The sequence below is a fragment of the Xiphophorus maculatus genome, chromosome 4 (assembly GCF_002775205.1).
Source record: "Xiphophorus maculatus strain JP 163 A chromosome 4, X_maculatus-5.0-male, whole genome shotgun sequence".
NCBI lineage: Eukaryota > Metazoa > Chordata > Actinopteri > Cyprinodontiformes > Poeciliidae > Xiphophorus > Xiphophorus maculatus.
In genome coordinates this window covers 14375627-14387829 of record NC_036446.1, presented here as the reverse complement: position 1 = coordinate 14387829, position 12203 = coordinate 14375627, and the positions used below count along the sequence as shown (strand labels likewise).

The 12203-nt window shown below is 37.1% G+C and overlaps 1 protein-coding gene and 1 non-coding gene across 3 annotated transcripts in view; one reads left to right on the top strand and one right to left on the bottom strand.

Moving 5' to 3' along the window:
- The window catches only part of kiaa1549l (KIAA1549 like), a 65176-nt gene that overhangs the window by 51560 nt on the left and 1413 nt on the right, over nt 1-12203 (bottom strand). The gene's annotated exons all lie outside the window — the stretch shown is intronic.
- trnad-guc lies at nt 10261-10332 on the top strand. Its single transcript has one exon. It is a non-coding gene; the product is annotated as a tRNA-Asp (tRNA).

The following is a 12203-nucleotide window of genomic DNA, read 5'->3' as shown; positions in this document are numbered from 1 at the left end:
AAGCTAAATGGAAGTCTGTGCATTATTAGTTATGACTGGTTTTTGTGCAGTGACATTTTAAAACATGGGCTATGAGGCAGTAGAGCTGTTGCCATCATGCTGTTGTCGTATTTTTTGATGTGCACCATAACAACACTTATTACCACTGGTTGCTTTCTATGCCAGCCTACTTGATGTGTTTTGATGTTTTGAAGAGACCTGAGAGGATATTCAAAATGTCTAGCCCTGTTCTACTTATCCAAAAAAAAATTAGAATTTTTTACAGAGCAACTTTTCCAGCTACACAGTGTCTCTGTGTAAAAACACATTAGCTAGGTCTCTTTACGGTCGCGAAGTACATTTAAAGCGGATTTTTAAAATAATATTTCACTACTGACAGAAGGGTGTCAGCCGGGTTTCCCTTACCCTATATTAGAGTTAATAAACTGGGTTATATATTGCATGCTGCAGAGCAAGTTATATTACACATAGTTCCAACAGAGTGAAAAATAGTAAATTTACTATTTCCTAGACTTTTTTAACTTTTTCAAAAGAGCATGTAAAGTTTTCTGAAACCTAGAAAAAAAGATTATTATTTCTAATATGTCATTTACATCTAGTTTTATTGACAGTTTCAACATGTAAAGTCTTTATTGAAAATATAGATTTGCATTTATCATCAAAAATTTAAAAATTTAGAAAGTTATCTCTAAACATAGAATTAATAAATATTCATTTAGAAATTAAATCCAGAGGAATATTTAAGTTCATTGGCTGTGCAATGTACAGTATGTCAAAATTTGCTTGACAATAGCAGGATTATGCTAGGATATGGTTTCTCTTAATTTTCTTTGTTTTTTAGAAAAAGAAAAGGTTCTTCCATTCCAGACAATGAGACACTAAAGATTTGTAATGAAATAATCTACTGTATCTGCTGTAATTTTTTGGCAGGCAATGTACCGCCCTGCAAAATCTTACCTATTCCCAGTTTGATTGTTGATCAGATTTACACACAGATTGCAGAACAGCTAAGAGGCTAGACGTCTCCATGGAAGCCATCTATTCAGGATGAATAGCTCAGCTAGGACATGTCTTTTGAACACTGTCCTTTCAGAATTAGAAATGGGACAGCTATGCTGTAGAACAAGTATGTGTATCTACTGCATTATATAAATGTTGGTATAAGTGCATACAGCAAAGATTGCATGGCCTGGTCCATTTTGATTTGTTCTGTCACAATTTGGTGGCTTTTGAACAAGGAACAAACAGAATTCCAATGTTAGTTTGACTCTACTTCTGGACTTAAATCTATAATTATTAAGCTCTAATTAGTTGTCTTCCTTCACAACAAACCCATTTTAAACTCTGAACTTCTTTTGATTTCTTTTATGGTCTTAACAGTCCCACCTGTTGTGCATTTACAGTCTACACTCTACTGGATACTGACCATGTCTTAGAATGGCATCCATTGACTTTGATAAGCCTTTGAAAATAGAATTATTGTGAATAAACTCGTTTCATGATTTTATCCTGAGGAGAGCTGCTTCACCTTCAATGATCGTCTAAAATGGTGCAGCGCTGCAGGCAACAAAGACACATGGAGAACAAGGTAGACAGTAACACTCCTGTTCCTGCTATACAGTAAAACTGTTTGTTTCTCATCTGTGAAATTGCTATAGAGCCACAACTCTCCTGAGGAAAATATCAGATCATCTATAGTGCTGCAGCCCACTTCACCTTAAAAAATCTGATGTAATACAGGTAATATCAAGAAACCAGCTGACAAGGTCCTGACCACTTTCTGCTTCACTCAAAAGTCTACGACAGGCAAACATATTCTAAAGCCAGCTAATGCTAATTACTTATAAAGATCAGCTATTATGTCATGATTATCACAGGCAAAGTTAGTTAAACTGTTTTATCTTGTTGCATGTGTAGCCCGGGAATTACTTAGCCTCACAGGACACAATAACTGGGGTCCTTAATGTGCAGTATAATTTATTTCCAGTTGAGACAGATTAAATAAAGCTGTCTTATTTCCTACGTTTTGTTCAGAAATCAGAACATATACGTACCAAACATTAGGTAGCTACTGCTGAAATGTGGCAATCTCTAAAATAACAGAGTAAAGGCACAAAAAGGATAATACAACGTATAAAAAGCAAGAAAAGAAATACGGCAGTGGCCTCTGGCTGCACAAACAAAATACAGAGAGCTGCCTTACACCACACTGATTTAGAGCACGTGATTGTGATATGACTTATTTTATTAACACTTACATTCCACAGTAACGTCTCAGTTCACTCTTAATACTGGAGTGCATCGATGATCAGACATCTTATCATCACGTACGTGCAGGAAATGGCCGCCCTGCACATACGGGTTCCCTGAACCATTCGTTTCACAAACACACCATCTCATTAAAATACTGACTGCTTATCGCATAAATGATAATGTACCGACATATTTCAACAAGTGATGTATGTATTTACCGATTTTCTGACAAATCTGTCTCCCGCAGATGAAACACTTACAGTTCACATCCACGTTCAGCACATAGCCTAGCAACACAGGAAGACAACAAGATGCATTTCCTGGCCCGTCTTGGGAAACAGCAACCACCTTGAAACACTGCTCTCTGGTGGTCAAAATGTGCAGCACCCGAGACCAACTACCTGCACATATTTAAATATAAAGAACAAATAAAATTACATGACTAAACCAAAATAATTCAATAGCATTGTTACTGTAATATAAAAGAAAACCGACACTTTGAAACAGTACACTCATTCAACCAAACTTTACCACCCAGCTACACATGCAAAGCATAAACGGTGACATTTGTAAGACGCCTACATGACATTAGGACTTTCTTAAAGAAGTAGAACATTCTTCAGAAAATAAGCTAACCAAAAGCTAAATGACGGTTGTTTCCGCCATTTTAAAAATGGCGGAAACAACCCAGCTAAGACTATGTTTGAAGCCCATGATGAACAGGACTCCAAATTGTCCAGATACCAATCTTTACAAACAAATTTTCATCACATTTTATGTTTCAGCCTCATTCCAAATTGTATTAAATAAATGTTTTTTTCCTCAAAATTCTGCACATATATTATTGTATATATATATATATATATATATATATATATATATATATATATATATATATATATATATATATATATATAAGGTTGTAACATCATAAAAAATGAGAAAAAGTGAAACGGTATAAACACTTTCCAGATGCACTGCACATTTTGAGTATGAATCCTTTTGAACTGAATATTTCTCCTATAGAGCCAAGACAAAACTGAAATGATCCATGATGGTATGTTCTAAAGAAACCAAGGCATTTCAAAACCAAATCTGTTCAGCTGTGTCATTTTGTACTGCAGATCAGCTGCTGATGAAGCTAAAAAGGAACCCTCCTCTGTGCTGGTGATGAAACTGATGGTGGTAGAGCAGAAGCCTCCCATGCATATGGTTAATTCTGCAGATTGTGACAAGGTCATTGAAACAAACTAGTGTGATACCATGGTCTGTAGACCGTACAGCACTTAGCTGTATCCTGACCTAGACAGATAAACTTAAGCTGCCCCAAACCCTGGGGCATTGTGCTATTATGGGCACACACGTCAGAATCATATTGGGAGGGCACTGCTGACATATACAGCAGGTGCACTATTTGGCAAATACTAAGAATGTAGCAGCATCATGACTGCTTTCACATTGAACAAAGTTTTCCAAATTAGATGCTATTCAGCCACAATCTAATTGGATATGTTGGCGACTGAAAGCATAGATTGTGAGCATCTGCCCTTAGCACAAGTAAATGGAAAGGTCTTTTGCGTGTGTGCCTGTAGAAGGCAAAATCTCCAGAGGCGGCACAGCTACACACTGCTTGATTATGTGAGTAATGATTTGATGAAATGGGTTCTGGAGAACAGCCTGTCTCATTTCAAGACTTAAAGACTGGCTCCATCGCTCTAACAAGAGATAAAGATCCATCAACTGTAACGCAGATTAAAAAATGCACTCAAGCATAGTTAAAGTAAATGTGTTTAGTATAAAGTGTTTAAAGTTTTAAATAAGAATTGTATGGAGTTTTTAAGTGTGTGACTTCAAAAGTCATGATTCTGTCCAAAGAGTATTATTTAAAGTCCGTATAGAGTTTAGCTGAGTGAGACTTAAATATTGTTTAAATATTCACTCAGTGCTCTGTGAGTTTAAATTACTCTTGATGCTTCACTGTTTCTGACATCTTTGCTGCAGAAAGACTGCCTCCAACTTGTTTTACAAAAGCTAAAATCAGAGGGAGTTCTCTGAATCAGAGAATTGGGTGAGCTACAGTATCAAAGGCTTTTCTATAAGCTGAAAGTGAGAAACACTCATTTATTCAGAGCCAGAACAGGCAGCCTTTTTTCTGCTTAAACCAGACATTGGCCCATGCCAGGTGATGAATGGTTTGTTTATATTTTCTTCAAAGATGAATGCAGTGAGCTAATGTGCTGTTAATACCATCACATACCTGGGATTTGTGGAATCTGAAGGTAAGAAAATGCTCCTAATGTCAAGTTAAATGTAAGAAATATTTTTATATCGTTAATTTTTGGTTGTTGGTTTCTTTATTCTGTTAAATTCCTTCATGTGGAATTCCTACTCTGCTCCTTCTACCATGATGTAATTGTGTTAATGGTTGATTACTTATTGGTTCAAACCCACAACATACAGTAATTAGAGGACACAAAAGATCAAACAAAAGAATAAGTATTTAAATTTACATAACAATTAAAATGCACTGATGGAACAAGCTGATGAAAATTCCCACAACCAAAAAAGGGGGTCAACACACAAAAATAAATGACACATTCAGATCTTTTGTAGTACAACTATTTATTTTATCAACAAATTGTGTATTTTGAGTTTCCTTTGTTTTAATTTATTTTATTTTATTCATTTTTATTGAGAAAATATTTTATGTCTCAAATTAATATTTAGTAAGCATCAATCACATTTGTTATATTAATGCAAGTTACCACTTTGTTTATAACTAAGTAAATAAACATAGAGATAAAGATAAAAAATCAAAACACTAACACTAATTATACTGTTCATTATCATTATTATCTGCCACATTCTTTAGGCAATAAGATCCAATTAATATTCAGGTTGAAACTATTTTTTTTATTTTATTTCAAGTTTCAAACATGTTATTCTTTTAAATAAAACCACAAATTCACTACAGAGTTCATTTAATTTTAAAGTGAATTCAAACTAGACTTAGTGCAACACTGATGTGTAGAAAACATACTTGGAAGATTCATAAGGTTATCTGTGTGGGACAAAAGTTTAACACTAATCTAAAAGGTCCAACAGGGTCATTTTAAAGGGCCTTTGATTGTAACAGCTGAAGTACAGTAAGTAAAAGGTCAAATAGAGGTATTTGCATACAATGTTTTACAGCCAGGTTGTTTTTATTTTATTTTTGCTTTATTCAAGCAAAAAATAAAAACCCAGAATTTTTTAGCATCCAGTGTTTTCTGTTAGCAGTCTGTAGCCCACGAGACATTAAACAGTTGCCTTCTGAACAAACTAAATACTTAAAAGAAATTTATTATTTTGGTTTAATGTTTACGTGTTCACCTAATTAGTTTCAAATAACATTGTAGTATAAAATCACAAAGTAGTTAGCCAAAAAAGCAGCTGACAAACACAAGAATGTTTCGCTCTCTAATTAAAAATAACTAGAGTTATTAACAACTCTGTGAAAAAATGAACGTTAAACATTTGTTTCTGTGGCCGACCACAACTGATTGACTTGTAACTTACAAGCATTTGTGGGTCAAAACAACATTAAGAAGACAAGCCAGTGTGTCATGAATGTTTTTCTCTTTATGTTATGCAGATAAATTCTGCTGGAGACTAATAATAAAAAACACGATCAAACAAAACAGCAGGGTTGTTTGGTACCTTGACACAGTACTGATATTTGCTGTTCTCACAATTGTTAATGATGGTATTTGCAATGAACATCCCTTGCACTCCAAATAAAAAATTTTAACAATGCTACAATCAAACACTTCTTTTAGACAGGACATATGCTGTCCTTCTTGTACTCAAACAATTTTTTTTACAATGGTTTTGGAATTTACTTAAATTAGTTTTACCCATTGCACCAGCAACTTACATAACGATCCAGTTCCTCCCAAAACATCCATGGTGCCGCCCCCCCCATTTGCCTGCTATTAAATCTGTAACATTTTGAATGAATGTCTGATGAATGTGCTTGTATGTCTTTCTAATCTCACATTCCCTCCTCCAGTGGTTCAAAGGGATTTGGTTAAATGCCACGGTCCACAGAGGCGCCTGTGCTGAAATGCAAAGCAAAGCTTTTCAGTACACTTAGTGCTTCCATTTATAATGAGCACAGCTTCCTATTAAAAGCGCTCAATGACTATGTCTCTAGCCACTTGTCTCTTTTGTTTTTGGACACTAAAGATCCAAAATCTTGTCTGATCAAGCGAAAGAGAGCTTTAATTTTTTTCTATCGGCAACATCTGATTTTATAATGAAGGCACATTGCTAAACAATCAAGAACTCTTCTTAGAGGTGAACCCTTTGATTTACATTTTTTAATATAAGTATTAGATTAGTATTTACTCTCAGGTACAGAGATGAAATTTACTCAATGTTCTATGAACCACCAAAGAGTCAGAAGGGCGTTTTGAAAACTAATGGGAATTATATTTAAACATAGTAGGAAAGTTCTAAACAAGAACATAAAATTAATTTAAGCTATATTAAATAGTAGTCCTACAGTTAATACGCTTATTGTGCATAAAGTTAAGTCATTTGTGCTGTTCTGCTCTTCATTAAGTATCACTGAGAGACCCTGATTTATGATGTCAGTGAGTAGAGTAGAGGTTTGCAGTCTGGATTTTCTGAAAGCATAAATCTAAGGAAAGATAGAAGAAATATTTCAGTAGCACTAAACGTTTTAGGAAAGCACTGAGGAGTCCATTATTTGGAACCAGAAATCTCCCTAGAAACTGAGCAATCATGGAAAGTAGGCTGTGACCAGAGGGGTGAGCAAGAAAACAACCGTCACTAAAGGTGATTTCAAGTGCTCCCTTGTGGAGGTAGACTCATCAAGAAGGTTAATCTTAGCTAATGCTCTCCACCAATCAGCTCCTTACATTACAGTGGCCAGAAACACACTTTACAGACTGTCAGACTAGGAGAAACAAATCCTCTGGCCTGAAGTACAAGCATATGTGGACAGCGTCCCAACTGGGATGAATGGTGGTGGTGGTATAATGCTGTGGGGATGTTTTTTTCTTTGAGCACAGTTGGATTCAATGAGACCTTTTAAGACTTCTTACCACACAGTGCTCCAAAGCTCTGACTAAGGCAACGACTCATCTCATCAACACGACATTGACTCTAAGCACACAGCCAAGATGACAAAGATATTGCTTTGGTGTATGAATGTCCTCATGTGCCCCAGTCGGAGCTTAGACTAAAATCCAATGAAGTATTTCTAGAACAATTTTAAGTCCCAAAAATACCAAAGCTCAGGATTGTGAGAAACAAGACAAGCCAGTGTTGGTGCAAGTTTTTACTGATATGATTGATGATTGTTGAATGAATAGACATTGCAACTGAATATTTTGTTGTCATTTATTCACCCACAAGTAGGAACCTAATTACACTTTCTTTTTTTAATCATGTTCTTAAGCAACCTGCACAATCGGTGTTTGGGATCTTTTGCAGTGGTTCTGTGTACTGCTGTGTGATTAACAACGGCTCTGTGCAGAGCAGCCTGCAATATAGCGTGTCCCAGTAAATCAGCCAGCCTGCTGCCCTTTCTCAAGCAGCAGCAGAGCCAAGCCCTTCATCTGCCATCAGCCTCCGCCAAACAGCCGGAGAAACGCAGGGAAACAAAAGAGCGCAGAGGCTCAAAGGTACAGAGGGAAACATGGAGATAACCCGTCGCACAATAGCAATATTCCCTGATTGTACCAAACTTAATGCAAGGCAGATGGTACACGATGCTAATTAGAAGCCTTTCCTATCTTTATCTTTATCAGCAGGTCAATGTGAGATTGACCTGCTGCTTGCTTTCTATACAGCTGTGAGGAACATAAAATGTCTTTGACTTTTACAATCTGTCAGAAAGCAAAAGACCATAGGAGTGACTTACAACCAGATCAGACAACAAATGGTCTAAGTCTCACTGAATGATTGCCGACACTAATATATTTTTCATCACCTAACAATGCAGTTTCTTCTGTTTCCCTTTCTTGCTTTCAAGTTCTTTCACAGCTTCTAAATAGAAGCTGCATTTTTTTTTCTACCAAAACAAATGTATCCCACAATGAAATTACACATTTAGAAAACTGTTTTAGGCACACATCTTTTTTTTGGAGAAAATCCCGATTGTGCGTTTGTATTAACTTCTCAGCTTGACAAGTCTTCACTAAGACAAATGTTTGAGCCTCCAGTGGACGCCGAAACAGCTGAACCCAAACCTGTGGGGAAAAGGAAATCACACGCATAGAAAAGAATCGTCGCATACATCTCAAGACTCTCTTACAGGTTTACAAATGGCATAATTAACTGCCATTAAGTCTACAGCTGCAATAAGGCAAGACTAGCAAAAACTAACATTAAAACATCTTCAAGCAGGTCACCAAAGAAACACTGAAACATGATTTTTTTTTTTTTTTACTTCAACATAAATGTTCTCGGAAGCCCGAAAAAGAGTAGAAAAAAGCAACATCAATTCTCTTCACAAACACATGAAAAAGGCCAAGAATAGGCTGTAAACGGAGAAAACCCACAGAGCATGTCACAAGTCAACTAATGCATTCACAAGTAAAAAAAGGTAAAAAGTGCAGTCTGATGAAAAAACAGTTTTCAGCCGTCTCTTAGGTCTATTTCAATAAATCTCTGGGCAAGAAGTGATGACTTGCAGCGGCTTAGGGACGGCGTTTTGAATCGAGAGCTCTATGAGGTCAGTCCCCTCCAAAGCTGTCAGCACTCATAAGTAACTGTAAGGTTCTGCTCTGACATCAGAGGACTGATAGCTTCCTCTGGTTCAGCTCTTCCAACTATTACTATTTGAGTCTAGCACAACTGTGTAAGCTGCAAATTAGTTTTGAGTGAGTGTAATAGGAGGATTCTGTACATTGCATTGTTCTCTAAACAGTGGTAAGGTAAAATGTGATTGTACCAAAATTGCTTTGACCTTAGAAAATTCTGATACAAGATTTTTTTAAACTCTGTTGTGGTTCTCAGCATACTGAGAACCGGAACAGCAATCATTCTTTTGCTGCACAAAACAAATGATGTGATGCAAACCGCATGTTTAGGTTTAACTGTGAAACTTTTATTGTGTTTTTGTTTGATAAACAATGCAAAGAAGGTCTCAAGGTGTTGAAAGTGCAAGTATAATGCAAAAAATATTGGGTCACCCCCCCAAATGATAGAATGTATAATTTCCAACCACTTCAGTGACCACATGGGTATAAAATCAGTTGCCTAAGTATGCAGACGGCTTCTACAAATATTTTCCAGTGAATTAATATTTTTCAGGGGCTCGGAGAAATCCACCTGTGTAATAAGTCTCAATGTGACATTTCGTTCCTACTAAATATTCCACAGTTAGTTGTTAGTGGATATATAAAACACAAAGCGGTGGGCCACATTTAATCATAAGTTATGGGATAATGAGGCACATCCTATCCAGAAGTTGCTACCTGTCTGTATAGTCAGTATCATCCAAACTCCATGTGGCCTTCAGATTAACTTGGGAATAGAGCAGAGAAAACTTAATGAAATGGGTTTTTATGGCCGAGCAGCCGCATCCAAGTCTTGCGTCACTAAGTGAAATGCAAAGTGTCAGATGCAGTGGTGCAAAGCATGCTGCCACTGCCGGACTCTTGAGCAGCAGCGGAGACGTGTTCTATGTAGAGATTAATCATGACTCTGTCTGGCAATCCAGAGTCTGGTTTTAGCAGTTGCAAGAAGCTTGCAACTTGCCTGACTGCAACAGAGTTAAGTCAAGTCAAGGTTATTTGTACAGCACATTTCAGCAACGAGGCAGTATAAAGTGCTTTGCATGACAAAAACATATGAACAAACATTCCATGGAACAAACATTACATTTTGTCAATGCCATCATAAAAATCATCAAGAATAATCATCATCAAATATAATAATAAACAATCCAGCTATTAATCTCAGGCAACTCTTAACAAGTGTTAAGAGTAAATCTCCTCGTTAGTATAGTGGTGAGTATCCCCGCCTGTCACGCGGGAGACCGGGGTTCGATTCCCTGACGGGGAGTGAAGTTTGTTTCAGGTCCCTCTTGAAAATGAGATCTAGATCTCAATGGGGTTTACCTGATTAAATAAAGGAATATTATTATAAGAGAGGTTTTAGCCTTTGAGGGAAGGAATTCAATTTTCCAGCTGTGTTGCAGTTTTCTGGAAGTTTGTTCCAGATAAGAGGAGCATAAAAACTGAATGCTGCTTCTTCATGTTTGACTCTGACTCTAGGGATGCAGAGTACACTCTGCATGTGCAGTATCATATGTAATGGTTGGTGCAGAGTAAATTATGGTATGGGAGCTGAGCAAAGCCCTATAGTGAAAAGAACTCTTCATGCTGCTGTATACCAACACAATTTGAACAATTTCATAATCTTGATTTTGTGGGGATAGTCTGCGGACTGGTCCTTTATTTTCAACATAACTGTCCACTAGTACACAAAGCACAGTTCAGAAATACTTCAAGCAGCAACTCTGTTGGGAAATATTTGTCTGAAGTGCACAGGCTCCTGATTTCAATCTAACATTACGCCTTTGGGATCAAGTTGGCAGGTCTTCTCATCCAACATCAGTGCCTGACCTCACAAATACTTTCCTGGAAGAAGGGACAATAATTCCTATAAACACATACTGTACACATACAAACCTTGCTGATGCTTTTATTGCTGCCAAGAGCAACCTAAAGCCAATTTAGAGAAATACTAGGAAGGCTCTGTCATTAAAGTCCTGTAGTGATCCAAAACTAATCCAGAAATTCATTAAAGTATCCATGCGTTTGTGAATAGTAAGCTTTGCTTTGCTGAACAGTTTTATTCTGTTCTTTCAGAGAGGCTCTTCAAGCTTTATCAGATTAGATGAGGCATGTGTAAACTGCCACCTTCATGTTTTTCCTCAGATCTTGGAAGAAGGTTATGTGTGTGCGAGTGTTTATTATTATTATTATTATTATTATTATTATTATTATTATTATTATTATTATTATTATTATTATTATTATTATTATTATTGTGGGGACGGGTGTGCAATAACAGAAGCGTGAGAGGTTGGGGTTGGGGGTCAGTCTCTGCCTTAGGAAGAGGAGTACTTTTCTAGTTATACCCACTCACTGTGGTTTTACACAGCCAGACTTACAAATGTGCACATACACTGATATGCAGATCAGTAGGCAACTTATATGTAAGCACTCTTTGGCAATGCCCCTATTATAGATCCATGTGGGACAAAAACCAACAACAAAAAACCCCAAATGAGCCAAAATTTAATTCAAATTTTCAACTAATGGAAAGGTTTTTGTGTCTAATATAATAGCCACTTTATTTTTCACAGTCCCGAAAATCTAAATGAACCTTTGTTTATATGTAGCACTTACTCTACATTCTTGAATCTGGATTCGGGGACTATTAAAAGGACTTGTGTGGTACCATCACCAAATATTTAGCAGCTCAGGTGCTGCTGCACTTATGTTTAAGAATGGATGTGCTGACTGCAAAGAGGAAGAAGAGGAAGAGATGGGAGGAAGAGGAGAAGGAGGAGGAGACTGTGCTACTGTAGCAGTGCATCACCAAGAGGTGAGACTACAGCCACGACACCACAGTTTGCAGCCCGGAAAAGGGTAAGAGCGCCACTGTTGGTTTAGCACCTGCAAAGGAGCATCTTGTTTTGTTCTCCTTTTAGTTGTGGATGCATACAGAGACCTTCAGGGCCATCTGTGCTGAAGTGGCAGAAAGAATTGCACGAGCAAAGTGGAATACTGCCAAATTAGTGCACTTGCAGAGAGGAACTGTCCTTTACAGGAAAAGACTTGCTCAAAATGTTGAAGGAAGAACGGCAGCAAAGTGACTTACCTCAGCTGCCTCGCGTGCCCACTGAGACAAACAGACCCACAATG